We start from the raw sequence: 17,168 nt of genomic DNA, 5'->3' as shown, positions 1-17,168 counted from the left end.
GGTTCCCAACAAGTTCGGTGAAAGATGGCTTTCACACACACTTGTCTCTCAAAATTGAGCATATGGTGAGACGTTCGTTCATCTAGCACAAAATGAACGGGTTGCAGGAGAAACTTTTATTCTGGTTTCTCACTATGTTTCCTAGTGCCGGTTTGAACTTCCTGCAGTTTTCACTGTAAAACCGATTTGGAGCTGAACCTTCCCATATATATGTATGTAGAGTAGCTTGCAACTGAAACAAACTTTGTTTTCCCAACAAGCTAGTTGAAGGACGGCTTTCACACACACTTATATCTCATAACTGAGCATGTGGAGAGACGTTCTTTCATGTAGCACAAAGGGAACGGGTTGCAGGAGAAACTTTTACTCTGGTTTCTCACTCTGTTTCCTAGTGCCGGTTTGAAGTTCCTGCATTTTTCACTGTAAAACCGTGTTGGAGCTAGTACCTCCCTTTATATAAGTATGGAATGGAGTTTGCAACTGAAAAGAAACTTTGTGTTCCCAACAAGCTAGGTGAAGGACGGCTTTCACACACACTTATCTCTCAGAACTGAGCATGTGGAGAGACGTTCGTTCATCTAGCACAAATGGAACGGGTTGCAGGAGACACTTTTACTCTGGTTTCTCAGTCTTTTTCCTAGTGCCGGTTTGAAGTTCCTGCAGTTTTCACTGTAAATCATATTTGGAGCTAGTACCATCCCATATATATGTATGGAGTGGAGTTTGCAACTGAAAAGAAAGTTTCTGTTCCCAACAAGCTAGGTGAAGGACGGCTTTCACACACACATTTCTCTCAGAACTGAGCATGTGGAGAGACGTTCGTTCATCTAGCACAAAGGGAACGGGTTGCAGGAGAAACTTTTACTCTGGTTTCTCAGTCTGTTTCCTAGTGCCGGGTTGAAGTTCCTGCAGTTTTCACTGTAAAACCGAGTTGGAGCTAGTACCTCACCATATATATATATGGAGTGGAGTTTGCAACTGAAAAGAAACTTTGTGTTGCGAACAATCTAGGTGAAGGACGGCTTTCACACACACTTATCTCTCAGAACTGAGCATGTGGAGAGACGTTCTTTCATCTAGCACAAAGGGAACGGGTTGCAGGAGAAACTTTTACTCTTGTTTCTCAGTCTGTTTCCTAGTGCCGGTTTGAATTTCTTGCAGTTTCACTGTAAAACCGTGTTGGAGCTAGTACCTCCCCATATATATGTATGGAGTGTAGTTTGCAACTGAAAAGAAACTTTGTATTCCCAAGAAGCTAGGTGAAGGACAGCTTTCACACACACATATCTCTCAGAATTGAGCATGTGGAGAGACGTTCGTTCATCTAGCACAAAGGGAACGGGTTGCAGGAGAAACTTTTACTCTGGTTTTTCAGTCTGTTTCCTAGTCCCGGTTTGAAGTTCCTGCAGTTTTCACTGTAAAACCGAGTTGCAGCTTGTACCACCCCATATATATGTATGGAGTGGAGTTTGCAACTGAAAAGAAACTTTGTGTTCCCAACAATCTAGGTATAGGACGGCATTCACACACACATTTCTCTCAGAACTGAGCATGTGGAGAGACGTTCGTTCATCTAGCACAATGGGAACGGGTTGCAGGAGAAAGTTTTACTCTGGTTTCTCAGTCTGTTTCCTAGTCCCGGTTTGAAGTTCCTGCAGTTTTCACTTTAAAACCGAGTTGGAGCTAGTACCTCCCCATATATATGTATGGAGTGGAGTTTGCAACTGAAAAGAAACTTTGTGTTCCCAACAAGCTAGGTGAAGGACAGCTTTCACACACACTTATCTCTCAGAACTGAGCATGTGGAGAGACGTTCGGTCATCTAGCACAAAGGGAACGGGTTGCAGGAGAAACTTTTACTCTGGTTTCTCAGTCTGTTTCCTACTGCCGGTTTGAAGTTCCTGCAGTTTTCACTGTAAAACCGAGTTGCAGCTAGTACCTCCCCATAAATATGTATGGACTGGTGTTTGAAACTGAAAAGAAACTTTGTGTTCCCAACAAGCTATTTGAAGGACGGCTTTCACACACACTTATCTCTCAGAAATTAGCATGTGGATGGACGTTCGATCATCTAGCACAAAGGGAACGGGTTGTAGGGGATAATTTTAATCTGGTTTCTGAGTCCGTTTCCTTGTGCCGGTTTGAACTTCCTTCAGTTTTCACTGTAAAACAGAGTTGAAGATAGTACCTCCCCATATAAATATATGGAGTGGGGTTTGCATCTGAAAATAAACTTTGTGTTCCCAACAAGCTAGGTGAAGTACGGCTTTCACACTCTCATATCTTTCAGAACTGAGCATGTGGAGAGACGATCATTCATCTAGCAAAAAGGGAACGTGTTGCAGGAGAAAATTTTAATGTGGTTTCTCAGTCTGTTTCCTATTGCAGGTTTGAAGTTCCTGCAGTTTTCACTGTAAAATAGAGTTGGAGCTAGTACCTCACCATAAATATGTATGGAGTGGAGTTTGCAACTGAAAAGAGACTTTGGGTTCCCAACAAGTTCGGTGAAAGATGGCTTTCACACACACTTGTCTCTCAAAATTGAGCATATGGTGAGACGTTCGTTCATCTAGCACAAAATGAACGGGTTGCAGGAGAAACTTTTATTCTGGTTTCTCACTATGTTTCCTAGTGCCGGTTTGAACTTCCTGCAGTTTTCACTGTAAAACCGATTTGGAGCTGAACCTTCCCATATATATGTATGGAGAGTAGCTTGCAACTGAAACAAACTTTGTTTTCCCAACAAGCTAGTTGAAGGACGGCTTTCACACACACTTATATCTCATAACTGAGCATGTGGAGAGACGTTCTTTCATGTAGCACAAAGGGAACGGGTTGCAGGAGAAACTTTTACTCTGGTTTCTCACTCTGTTTCCTAGTGCCGGTTTTAAGTTCCTGCAGTTTTATCTGTAAAACCGAGTTGGAGCTAGTACTTCCACATATATATATAAGGAGTGGAGATAGCAAATGAAAAGAAGCTTTCTGTTCCCAACAAGCTAGGAGATGGAAGGGCCTCACACACACTTATCTCTCAGAACTGGGCATGTGGAGAGAATTTGATTCATTTAGCAAGAAAGAAAGGGTTGCTGGAGAAATTTTACTCACGTTTCTCAGTCTGTTTCCTAGTGCGGGTTTGAAGTTCCTGCAGTTTTCAGTGTAAAACCGATTTGGAGCTAGTACCTCCTCATATATATGTATGTAGGGCAGTTTGCAACTGAAAAGAAACTTTGTGTTCCCAACAAGCTAGGTGAAGGACGGCTTTCAAACACACTTTTCACTGAGAACTGAGCATGTGGAGAGACGTTCGTTCATCTAGCAAAAATGGAACTTTTTGCAGGAGAATCTTTTACTCTGGTTTCTCAGTATATTTCCTAGTGCCGGTTTGAATTTCCTGCAGTTTTCACTGTACAACCGAGTTGGAGCTAGTTCCTCCCCATATATATGTATGGAGTGGAGTTTGCAACTGAAAACAAACTTTGTGTTCCCAACAAGCTAGGTGAATGACGGCTTTCAAACACAATTTTCTCTCAGAATTCAGCATGTGGTGGGACGTTCGTTCATCTAGCACAAATGGAACGGGTTGCAGGAGAAACTTTTACTCGAGATTCTCAGTCTGTTTCCTAGAGCCAGTGTGAATTTCCTGCAATTTTCTCTGTAAAACCGAGTTGGAGCTAGTACCTCCCCATAAATATGTATGGACTGGTGTTTGAAACTGAAAAGAAACTTTGTGTTCCCAATAATCTAGTTGAAGGACGGCTTTCACACACACTTATCTCTCAGAAATTAGCATGTGGATGGACGTTCGATCATCTAGCACAAAGGGAACGTGTTGTAGGGGATAATTTTAATCTGGTTTCTGAGTTTGTTTCCTTGTGCCGGTTTGAACTTCCTTCAGTTTTCACTCTAAAAGCGAGTTGAAGTTTGTACCTCCCCATATATATGTATGGACTAGGGATTGTAAGTGAAAATAAACTTTGTGTTCCCAACAATCTAGTTGAAACACGGCTTTCACACACACATATCTCTCAGAACTCAGCATGTGGATGTACGTTCGTTCATCTAGCACAAAGGGAACAGGTTGCAGGAGAAACTTTTACTCTAGTTTCTCAGTCTGTTTCCTTGTGCCGGTTTGAAGTTCCTGCAGTTTTCACTGTTAAAACGAGTTTGAGCTAGTACATACCCATATATATATATGGATTGGAGTTTGCTACTTAAAAGAAGCTTTGTGTTCCCAAAAAGCTAGGTGAAGTACGGCATTCACACTCTCATATCTTTCAGAACAGAGCATGTGGAGAGACGTTCATTCATCTAGTAAAAAAGAACGTGTTGCAGGAGAAAATTTTAATGTGGTTTCTCAGTCTGTTTCCTATTGCAGGTTTGAAGTTCCGGCAGTTTTCACTGTGAAACCGAGTTGGAGCTAGTACCTCACCATCAATATGTATGGAGTGGAGTTTGCAACTGAAAAGAGACTTTGGGTTCCCAACAAGATCGGTGAAAGACGGCTTTCACACACACTTGTCTCTCAAAATTGAGCATGTGGAGGGACGTTCGTTCATCTAGCACAAATGGAACGGGTTGCAGGAGAAACTTTTACTCGAGATTCTCAGTCTCTTTCCTAGAGCCAGTTTGAATTTCCTGCAGTTTTCACTGTAAAACCGAGTTGGAGCTAGTGCCTCCCCATACATATGTATGGAATGGAGATTGCAACTGAAAAGAGACTTTGGGTTCCCAACAATCTAGTTGAAGGACGGCTTTCACACACACTTTTCTCTCAATACTGAGCATATTCAGAGACGTTCGTTCATTTAGCACAAAAGAAACTTGTTGCAGGGGAAACTTTTATTCTGGGTTCTCAGTCTGTTTCCTAGTGCCTGTTTGAAGTTCCTGCAGTTTTCACTGTAAAACCGAGTTGGAGCTGTACCTTCCCATATATATGTATGGATTGTAGTTTGCAACTGAAAAGAGAGTTTGTGTTCCCAATAAGCTAGTTGAAGTACGGCTTTCACACACACATATCATTCAGAACTGAGCATGTGGAGAGACGTTCATTCATCTAGCAAAAAGGGAACTTGTTGCAGGAGAAACTTTTACTCTGTTTTCTCAGTGTGTTTCCTATTGCCGCATTGAAGTTCCTGTGTTTTTCACTGTGAAACCGATTTGGGGCTAGTACCAACCCAAATATATGTATGCAGTGGAGATTGAAAATGAAAAGGTACTTTGTGTTCCCAACAAGCTATTTGAAGGACGGCTTTCACACACACTTATCTCTCAGAACTGAGCATGTGGAGAGACGTTCGTTCATCTAGCACCAAGGGAACGGGATGCAGGACAAACTTTTACTCTGGTTCCTCGGTCTGTTTCGTAGTGCCGTTTTAAGTTCCTGCAGTTTTCACTGTAAAACTGAGTTGGAGCTAGAAGCTCCCGTTATATATGTATGGATTGGAGTTTGCAACTGAAAAGAAACTTTGTGTTCCCAACAAGATAGTTGAAAGCAGGCTTTCACACACATTTATCTCTCAGAACTGATCATGTGGAGAGACTTTCGTTCATCTAGCACCAAGGGAAAGGGTTGCTGGAGAAACTTTTACTCTGGTTTCTCAGTCTTTTTCCTAGTGCCTGTTTGATGTTATTGCAGTTTTAACTGTAAAACCGAGTTGGAGTTCTACATCCCCATATATATGTATGGAGTGTAGTTGCAACTGAAAAAATAAATTTCTGTTCCCAACAAGTAGGTGAAGGTGGCTTTCACACACACTGGTCTCTCCGAAATGAGCATGGGGATAGACGGTCGTTCATCTTGCACCAAGGGTTCGGGTTGCAGGAGAAACTTTTACTCTGGTTTCTCAGTGTGTTTCCTAGTGCCGGTTTGAAGTTCCTGCAGTGTTCACTGTAAAACCGAGTTGGAGCTAGTACCTCCCCATATATATGTACGGAGTGGGGTTTGCAACTGAAAAGAAACTTTGTGTTCCCAAAAAGCTAGTTGAAGTACGCCCTTCACACACACTTATCTCTCAGAACTCAGCATGTGGAGAGACGTTCGTTCATCTAGCACAAAGGGAACGGGTTGCAGGTGAAACTTTTAATCTGGTTTCTGAGTCTGTTTCCTTGTGCCAGTTTGAAGTTACTGCAGTTTACACTAAAAAAACGAGTTGGAGCTAGTACCTCCCCATATATATGTATGGGGTGGAGTTTGCAACTGAAAAGAAACTTTGTTTTCCCAACAAGCTAGTTGAAATACGGCTTTCACATACACATATCTCTCAGAACTGAGCATGTGGATGGACTTTCGTTCATGTAGCACAAAGGGAACAGTTTGCAGGAGAAACTTTTACTCTAGTTTCTCAGTCTGTTTCCTAGTGCCGTTTTGAAGTTCCTGCAGTTTTCACTGTAAAACCGTGTTGGAGCTAGTACCTCCCCATAAATATGTATGGACTGGTGTTTGAAACTGAAATGAATCTTTGTGTTCTCAACAAGCTAGGTGAAGGACGGCTTTCATACACACATATCTCTCAGAACTGAGCATGTGGAGAGACGTTCATTCATCTAGCAAAAGGGAACGTGTTGCAGGAGAAAATTTTAATGTGGTTTCTCAGTCTGTTTCCTATTGCAGGTTTGAAGTTCCTGCAGTTTTCACTGTGAAACCGAGTTGGAGCTAATACCTCACCATAAAAATGTATGGAGTGGAGTTTGCAACTGAAAAGAGACATTGGGTTCCCAACAAGTTCGGTGAAAGGCGGCTTTCACACACATTTCTCTCTCAAAATTGATCATATGGAGAGACGTTCGTTCGTCTAGCACAAAATGAACGGGTTGCAGGAGAAACTTTTATTCTGGTTTCTCAGTATATTTCCTAGTGCCGGTTTGAACTTCCTGCAGTTTTCACTTTAAAACCGATTTGGAGCTAGTACTTCCCCATATATATATAAGGAGTGGAGATAGCAAATGAAAAGAAGCTTTCTGTTCCCAACAAGCTAGGTGAAGGACGGCTTTCACACACACATATCTCTCAGAACAGGGCATGTGGAGAGAAGTTGATCTATTTAGCAAGAAAGGAACGGGTTGCTGGAGAAACTTTACTCACTTTTCTCAGTCTGATTCCTAGTGCCGGTTTCAAGTTCCTGCAGTTTTCAGTGTAAAACCGAGTTTGAGCTAGTACCTCCCCATATATAAGTATGGAGGGGAGTTTGCAACTGAAAAGAAACTTTGTGTTCCCAATAAGCTAGGTGAAGGACGGCTTTCAAACATACTTTTCACTGAGAACTGAGCATGTGGAGAGACGTTCGTTCATCTAGCAAAAATGGAACTGGTTGCAGGAGAAACTTTTACTCTGGTTTCTCAGTATATTTCCTAGTGCCGGTTTGAAGTTCCTGCAGTTTTCACTGTAAAACCGAGTTGGAGCTAGTTCCTCCCCATATATGTGTATGGAGTGGAGTTTGCAACTGAAACAATCTTTGTGTTCCCAACAAGCTAGGTGAATTACGGCTTTCACACACTCTTTTCTCTCAGAAATCAGCATGTGGAGGGACGTTCGTTCATCTAGCACAAATGGAACGGGTTGCAGGAAGAACTTTTACTCTAGTTTCTCAGTTTGTTTCCTAGATCCGGTTTGAATTTCCTGCAGGTTTCACTGTAAAACCGAGTTGGAGCTAGTACCTTCCCATACATAAGTATGGAGTGCAGTTTGGAACTGAAAAGAGACATTGGGTTCCCAACAATCTAGTTGAAGGACGGCTTTTCCACACACTTTTCTCTCAATACTGAGCATATTCAGAGACGTTCATTCATTTAGCACAAAACGAAAGTGTTGCAGGAGAAACTTTTATTCTGGGTTCTCAGTCTGTTTCCTAGTGCCTGTTTGAAGTTCCTGCAGTTTTCACTGTAAAACCGAGTTGGAGCTGTACCTTCCCATATGTATGTATGGATTGTAGTTTGCAACTGAAAAGAGACTTTGTGTTCCCAATAAGCTAGGTGAAGGACGGCTTTCACACACACATATCATTCAGAACTGAGCATGTGGAGAGACGTTCATTCATCTAGCAAAAGGGGAACGTGTTGCAGGAGAAACTTTTACTCTGGTTTCTTAGTGTGTTTCCTATTGCCGGTTTGAAGTTCCTGCGTTTTTCACTGTGAAACCGAGTTGGGGCTATTACCTCCCCAAATATATGTATGGAGTGGAGTTTGCAACTGAAAAGAAACTTTGTGTTCCCAACAAGCTAGGTGAAGGACGGCTTTCACACACACTTATCTCTCAGACTGAGCATGTGGAGGGAAGTTCGTTCATCTAGCACAAAGGAACGTGCTGCAGGAGAAATTTTACTCTGGTTTCTCAGTCTGTTTCCTATTGCCGGTTTGATGTTACTACAGTTTTCACTGTAAAACCGTGTTGGAGCTAGTACCTCCGCATATAATTGTGTGAATGTAGTTTGCAACTGAAAAGAAATTTTGTGTTCCCAAAAAGCTAGTTGAAGTACGTCTTTCACAGACACTTATCTCTCAGAATTGAGCATGTGGAGAGAAGTTCGTTCATTTAGCATACTGGGACTGGGTTGTAGGAGAAACTTTTACTCTGGTTTCTCAGTCTGTTTCCTAGTGCTGGTTGGATGTTCCCGCAGTTTTCACAGTAATACCGAGTTGGAGATAGTAACTACCCATATATATGTATGGAGGGAAGTTTGCAAATGAAAGGAAACTTTGTGTTCCCAACAAGCTAGGTGAAGGGCGGCTTTCACACACACTTATCCCTCAGAACTGAGCATGTGGAGAGACGTTCTTGCATCTGCCACCAAGGGAATGGGTTGCAGGACAAACTTTTACTCTGGTTCCTCGGTCTGTTTCGTAGTGCCGCTTCGAAGTTCCTGCAGTTTTCACTGTAAAACCGAGTTGCAGCTAGTACCTCCCCATATATATGTATGGAGTGGAGTTTGCAACTGAAAAGAAACTTTTTGTTCCCAACAAGATAAGTGAAGGACGGCTTTCACAGACACTTATGTCTCAGAACTGACATTGTGGAGAGACTTTCTTTCATGTAGCACCAAGGGAACGGGTTGCTGGAGAAAATTTTACTCTGGATACTCAGTCTGTTTCCTAGGGCCTGCTTGAAATTCTTGCAGTTTTAACTATAAACCCGAGTTGGAGTTCTACCTCCCCATATATATGTATGGAGTGGAGTTTGCAACTGAAAAGAGACTTTGGGTTCCCAACAAGTTCGGTGAAAGATGGCTTTCACACACACTTGTCTCTCAAAATTGAGCATATGGTGAGACGTTCGTTCATCTAGCACAAAATGAACGGGTTGCAGGAGAAACTTTTATTCTGGTTTCTCACTATGTTTCCTAGTGCCTGTTTGAACTTCCTGCAGTTTTCACTGTAAAACCGATTTGGAGCTGAACCTTCCCATATATATGTATGGAGAGTAGCTTGCAACTGAAACAAACTTTGTTTTCCCAACAAGCTAGTTGAAGGACGGCTTTCACACACACTTATATCTCATAACTGAGCATGTGGAGAGACGTTCTTTCATGTAGCACAATGGGAACGAGTTGCAGGAGAAACTTTTACTCTGGTTTCTCACTCTGTTTCCTAGTGCCGGTTTTAAGTTCCTGCAGTTTTATCTGTAAAACCGAGTTGGAGCTAGTACTTCCACATATATATATAAGGAGTGGAGATAGCAAATGAAAAGAAGCTTTCTGTTCCCAACAAGCTAGGAGATGGAAGGGCCTCACACACACTTATCTCTCAGAACTGGGCATGTGGAGAGAATTTGATTCATTTAGCAAGAAAGAAAGGGTTGCTGAAGAAATTTTACTCACGTTTCTCAGTCTGTTTCCTAGTGCGGGTTTGAAGTTCCTGCATTTTCAGTGTAAAACCGATTTGGAGCTAGTACCTCCTCATATATATGTATGTAGGGCAGTTTGCAACTGAAAAGAAACTTTGTGTTCCCAACAAGCTAGGTGAAGTACGGCTTTCAAACACACTTTTCACTGAGAACTGAGCATGTGGAGAGACGTTCGTTCATCTAGCAAAAATGGAACTGTTTGCAGGAGAATCTTTTACTCTGGTTTCTCAGTATATTTCCTAGTGCCGGTTTGAATTTCCTGCAGTTTTCACTGTAAAACCGAGTTGGAGCTAGTTCTTCCCCATATATATGTATGGAGTGGAGTTTGCAACTGAAAACAAACTTTGTGTTCCCAACAAGCTATGTGAAGGACGGCTTTCACACACAATTTCCTCTCAGAATTCAGCATGTGGTGGGACGTTCGTTCATCTAGCACAAATGGAACGGGTTGCAGGAGAAACTTTTACTCGAGATTCTCAGTCTGTTTCCTAGAGCCAGTGTGAATTTCCTGCAATTTTCTCTGTAAAACCGAGTTGGAGCTAGTACCTCCCCATAAATATGTATGGACTGGTGTTTGAAACTGAAAAGAAACTTTGTGTTCCCAACAATCTAGTTGAAGGACGGTTTCACACACACTTATCTCTCAGAAATTAGCATGTGGATGGACGTTCGATCATCTAGTACAAAGGGAACGGGTTGTAGGGGATAATTTTAATCTGGTTTCTGAGTTTGTTTCCTTGTGCCGGTTTGAACTTCCTTCAGTTTTCACTCTAAAAGCGAGTTGAAGTTTGTACCTCCCCATATATATGTATGGACTAGGGATTGTAAGTGAAAATAAACTTTGTGTTCCCAACAATCTAGTTGAAACACGGCTTTCACACACACATATCTCTCAGAACTCAGCATGTGGATGGACGTTCGTTCATCTAGCACAAAGGGAACAGGTTGCAGGAGAAACTTTTACTCTAGTTTCTCAGTCTGTTTCCTTGTGCCGGTTTGAAGTTCCTGCAGTTTTCACTGTTAAAACGAGTTTGAGCTAGTACATACCCATATATATATATGGATTGGAGTTTGCTACTTAAAAGAAGCTTTGTGTTCCCAAAAAGCTAGGTGAAGTACGGCATTCACACTCTCATATCTTTCAGAACAGAGCATGTGGAGAGACGTTCATTCATCTAGTAAAAAAGAACGTGTTGCAGGAGAAAATTTTAATGTGGTTTCTCAGTCTGTTTCCTATTGCAGGTTTGAAGTTCCGGCAGTTTTCACTGTGAAACCGAGTTGGAGCTAGTACCTCACCATCAATATGTATGGAGTGGAGTTTGCAACTGAAAAGAGACTTTGGGTTCCCAACAAGTTCGGTGAAAGACGGCTTTCACACACACTTGTCCCTCAAAATTGAGCATATGGAGAGACGTTCGTTCATCTAGCACAAAATGAACGGGTTGCAGGAGAAACTTTTATTCTGGTTTCTCAGTCTGTTTCCTAGTGCCGGTTTGAACTTCCTGCAGTTTTCACTGTAAAACTGATTTGGAGCTGAACCTTCCCATATATATGTATGGAGAGTAGCTTGCAACTGAAACAAACTTTGTTTTCCCAACAAGCTAGTTGAAGGATGGCTTTCACACACACTTATATCTCATAACTGAGCATGTGGAGAGACGTTCTTTCATGTAGCACAAAGGGAACGGGTTGCAGGAGAAACATTTACTCTGGTTTTTCACTCTGTTTCCTAGTGCTGGTTTTAAGTTCCTGCAGTTATATCTGTAAAACCGAGTTGGAGCTAGTACTTCCCCATATATAAATAAGGAGTGGAGATAGCAAATGTAAAGAAGCTTTTATTCCCAACAAGATAGGAGAAGGAAGGGCCTCACACACACTTATCTCTCAGAACTGGGCATGTGGAGATAAGTTGATTCATTTAGCAAGAAAGAACGTGTTGCTGGAGAAATTTTACTCACGTTTCTCAGTCTGTTTCCTAGTGCCGGTTTGAAGTTCCTGCAGTTTTCTGTGTAAAACCGATTTGGAGCTAGTACCTCCCCATATAAATATAAGGAGGGTATTTTGCAACTGAAAAGAAACTTTGTGTTCCCAACAAGCTAGGTGAAGGACGGCTTTCAAACACACTTTTCATTGAGAACTGAGCATGTGGAGAGACTTTCGTACATCTAGCAAAAATGGAACTGTTTGCAGGAGAATCTTTTACCCTGGTTTCTCAGTCTTTTTCCTAGTGCCGTTTTGAAGTTCCTGCAGTTTTCACTGTAAAACCGAGTTGGAGCTAGTTCCTCCCCATATATATGTATGGAGTGGAGTTTGCAACTGAAAACAAACTTTGTGTTCCCAACAAGCTAGGTGAAGGACGGCTTTCACACACAATATTCTCTCAGAATTCAGCATGTGGAGGGACGTTCGTTCATCTAGCACAAATGGAACGGGTTGCAGGAGAAACTTTTACTCGAGATTCTCAGTCTCTTTCCTAGAGCCAGTTTGAATTTCCTGCAGTTTTCACTGTAAAACCGAGTTGGAGCTAGTGCCTCCCCATACATATGTATGGAATGGAGATTGCAACTGAAAAGAGACTTTGGGTTCCCAACAATCTAGTTGAAGGACGGCTTTCACACACACTTTTCTCTCAATACTGAGCATATTCAGAGACGTTCGTTCATTTAGCACAGAAGGAACGTGTTGCAGGGGAAACTTTTATTCTGGGTTCTCAGTCTTTTTCCTAGTGCCTGTTTGAAGTTCCTGCAGTTTTCACTGTAAAACCGAGTTGGAGCTGTACCTTCCCATATATATGTATGGATTGTAGTTTGCAACTGAAAAGAGAGTTTGTGTTCCCAATAAGCTAGTTGAAGTAAGGCTTTTAAACACACACATATCATTCAGAACTGAGCATGTGGAGAGACGTTCATTCATCTAGCAAAAAGGGAACTTGTTGCAGGAGAAACTTTTACTCTGGTTTCTCAGTGTGTTTCCTATTGCCGGATTGAAGTTCCTGTGTTTTTCACTGTGAAACCGATTTGGGGCTAGTACCACCCCAAATATATGTATGCAGTGGAGATTGAAAATGAAAAGGTACTTTGTGTTCCCAACAAGCTATTTGAAGGACGGCTTTCACACACACTTATCTCTCAGAACTGAGCATGTGGAGAGACGTTCGTTCATCTAGCACCAAGGGAACGGGATGCAGGACAAACTTTTACTCTGGTTCCTCGGTCTGTTTCGTAGTGCCGTTTTAAGTTCCTGCAGTTTTCACTGTAAAACTGAGTTGGAGCTAGAAGCTCCCCATATATATATATGGATTGGAGTTTGCAACTGAAAAGAAACTTTGTGTTCCCAACAAGATAGTTGAAAGCAGGCTTTCACACACATTTATCTCTCAGAACTGATCATGTGGAGAGACTTTCGTTCATCTAGCACCAAGGGAAAGGGTTGCTGGAGAAACTTTTACTCTGGTTTCTCAGTCTTTTTCCTAGTGCCTGTTTGATGTTATTGCAGTTTTAACTGTAAAACCGAGTTGGAGTTCTACATCCCCATATATATGTATGGAGTGTAGTTGCAACTGAAAAAATAAATTTCTGTTCCCAACAAGTAGGTGAAGGTGGCTTTCACACACACTGGTCTCTCCGAACTGAGCATGGGGATAGACGGTCGTTCATCTTGCACCAAGGGAACGGGTTGCAGGAGAAACTTTTACTCTGGTTTCTCAGTGTGTTTCCTAGTGCCGGTTTGAAGTTCCTGCAGTGTTCACTGTAAAACCGAGTTGGAGCTAGTACCTCCCCATAAATATGTATGGACTGGTGTTTGAAACTGAAATGAATCTTTGTGTTCTCAACAAGCTAGGTGAAGGACGGCTTTCATACACACATATCTCTCAGAACTGAGCATGTGGAGAGACGTTCATTCTTCTAGCAAAAGGGAACGTGTTGCAGGAGAAAATTTTAATGTGGTTTCTCAGTCTGTTTCCTATTGCAGGTTTGAAGTTCCTGCAGTTTTCACTGTGAAACCGAGTTGGAGCTAATACCTCACCATAAAAATGTATGGAGTGGAGTTTGCAACTGAAAAGAGACATTGGGTTCCCAACAAGTTCGGTGAAAGGCGGCTTTCACACACATTTCTCACTCAAAATTGATCATATGGAGAGACGTTCGTTCATCTAGCACAAAATGAACGGGTTGCAGGAGAAACTTTTATTCTGGTTTCTCAGTATATTTCCTAGTGCCGGTTTGAACTTCCTGCAGTTTTCACTTTAAAACCGATTTGGAGCTAGTACTTCCCCATATATATATAAGGAGTGGAGATAGCAAATGAAAAGAAGCTTTCTGTTCCCAACAAGCTAGGTGAAGGACGGCTTTCACACACACATATCTCTCAGAACAGGGCATGTGGAGAGAAGTTGATCTATTTAGCAAGAAAGGAAAGGGTTGCTGGAGAAACTTTACTCACTTTTCTCAGTCTGATTCCTAGTGCCGGTTTCAAGTTCCTGCAGTTTTCAGTGTAAAACCGAGTTTGAGCTAGTACCTCCCCATATATAAGTATGGAGGGGAGTTTGCAACTGAAAAGAAACTTTGTGTTCCCAACAAGCTAGGTGAAGGACGGCTTTCAAACACACTTTTCACTGAGAATTGAGCATGTGGAGAGACGTTCGTTCATCTAGCAAAAATGGAACTGGTTGCAAGAGAAACTTTTACTCTGGTTTCTCAGTATATTTCCTAGTGCCGGTTTGAAGTTCCTGCAGTTTTCACTGTAAAACCGAGTTGGAGCTAGTTCCTCCCCATATATATGTATGGAGTGGAGTTTCAACTGAAACAATCTATGTGTTCCCAACAAGCTAGGTGAATTACGGCTTTCACACACTCTTTTCTCTCAGAAATCAGCATGTGGAGGGACGTTCGTTCATCTAGCACAAATGGAACGGGTTGCAGGAGGAACTTTTACTCTAGTTTCTCAGTTTGTTTCCTAGATCCGGTTTGAATTTCCTGCAGGTTTCACTGTAAAACCGAGTTGGAGCTAGTACCTTCCCATACATAAGTATGGAGTGCAGTTTGGAACTGAAAAGAGACATTGGGTTCCCAACAATCTAGTTGAAGGACGGCTTTCCCACACACTTTTCTCTCAATACTGAGCATATTCAGAGACGTTCATTCATTTAGCACAAAACGAAAGTGTTGCAGGAGAAAATTTTATTCTGGGTTCTCAGTCTGTTTCCTAGTGCCTGTTTGAAGTTCCTGCAGTTTTCACTGTAAAACCGAGTTGGAGCTGTACCTTCCCATATGTATGTATGGATTGTAGTTTGCAACTGAAAAGAGACTTTGTGTTCCCAATAAGCTAGGTGAAGGACGGCTTTCACACACACATATCATTCAGAACTGAGCATGTGGAGAGACGTTCATTCATCTAGCAAAAAGGGAACGTGTTGCAGGAGAAACTTTTACTCTGGTTTCTTAGTGTGTTTCCTATTGCCGGTTTGAAGTTCCTGCGTTTTTCACTGTGAAACCGAGTTGGGGCTATTACCTCCCCAAATATATGTATGGAGTGGAGTTTGCAACTGAAAAGAAACTTTGTGTTCCCAACAAGCTAGGTGAAGGACGGCTTTCACACACACTTATCTCTCAGACTGAGCATGTGGAGGGAAGTTCGTTCATCTAGCACAAAGGAACGTGTTGCAGGAGAAATTTTACTCTGGTTTCTCAGTCTGTTTCCTATTGCCGGTTTGATGTTACTACAGTTTTCACTGTAAAACCGTGTTGGAGCTAGTACCTCCGCATATAATTGTGTGAATGTAGTTTGCAACTGAAAAGAAATTTTGTGTTCCCAAAAAGCTAGTTGAAGTACGTCTTTCACAGACACTTATCTCTCAGAATTGAGCATGTGGAGAGAAGTTCGTTCATTTAGCACACTGGGACTGGGTTGTAGGAGAAACTTTTACTCTGGTTTCTCAGTCTGTTTCCTAGTGCTGGTTGGATGTTCCCGCAGTTTTCACAGTAATACCGAGTTGGAGATAGTAACTACCCATATATATGTATGGAGGGAAGTTGGCAAATGAAAGGAAACTTTGTGTTCCCAACAAGCTAGGTGAAGGGCGGCTTTCACACACACTTATCCCTCAGAACTGAGCATGTGGAGAGACGTTCTTGCATCTGCCACCAAGGGAACGGGTTGCAGGACAAACTTTTTCTCTGGTTCCTCGGTCTGTTTCGTAGTGCCGCTTCGAAGTTCCTGCAGTTTTCACTGTAAAACCGAGTTGCAGCTAGTACCTCCCCATATATATGTATGGAGTGGAGTTTGCAACTGAAAAGAAACTTTTTGTTCCCAACAAGATAAGTGAAGGACGGCTTTCACAGACACTTATGTCTCATAACTGACATTGTGGAGAGACTTTCTTTCATGTAGCACCAAGGGAACGGGTTGCTGGAGAAAATTTTACTCTGGTTACTCAGTCTGTTTCCTAGGGCCTGTTTGAAAATCTTGCAGTTTTAACTATAAACCCGAGTTGGAGTTCTACCTCCCCATATATATGTATGGAGTGGAGTTTGCAACTGAAAAGAAAATTTGTTTTCCCAAAAATCTAGGTGAAGGACGGCTTTCACACACACTTATCTCTCAGAACTCAGCATGAGGAGAGACTTTCGTTCATGTACCACAAAAGGAACGGGTTGCAGGTGAAAGTTTTAATCTGGTTTCTAGTCTGTTTCCTTGTGCCAGTTTGAACTTCCTGCAGTTTTCACTGTAGAAACGAGTTGGAGCTAGTACCTACCCATATATATGTTTGGAGTGGTGTTTGTAACTGAAAAGAAACTTTGTGTTCCCAACAAGCTAGTTGAAAGACGGCTTTCACATACACTTATCTCTCAGAACAGAGAATGTGGATGGACGTTCGTTCATCTAGCACAAAGGGAACAGGTTGCAGGAGAAACATTTCTCTAATTTCTTAGTCTGTTTCCTAGTGCCGGTTTGAAGTTCCTGCAGTTTTCACTGTAAAACCGAGCTGGAGCTACTACCTCCCCATAAATATGTATGGACTGGTGTTTGAAACTGAAAAGAAACTTTGGGTTCCCAACAAGCTATTTGAAGGACGGCTTTCACACACAATTATCTCGCAGAAATTAGCATGTGTATGGACGTTCGATCATCTAGCACAAAGGGAACGGGTTGCAGGAGAAAATTTTCATCTGGTTTCTCAGTCTGTTTCCTTGTGCCGGTTTGAACTTCCTGCAGGTTTCACTGTAAAACCGAGTTGAAGATAGTACTTCCCCATATATATGTATGGAGTGGGGTTTGCAACTGAAAATTAACTTTGTGTTCCCAACAAGCTAGTTGAAAGACGGCTTTCACA

The sequence above is a fragment of the Camelus dromedarius genome, chromosome 19 (genome assembly GCF_036321535.1).
Source record: "Camelus dromedarius isolate mCamDro1 chromosome 19, mCamDro1.pat, whole genome shotgun sequence".
In the NCBI taxonomy this organism is placed as follows: domain Eukaryota; kingdom Metazoa; phylum Chordata; class Mammalia; order Artiodactyla; family Camelidae; genus Camelus; species Camelus dromedarius.
This window is presented reverse-complemented; position numbering follows the sequence as displayed.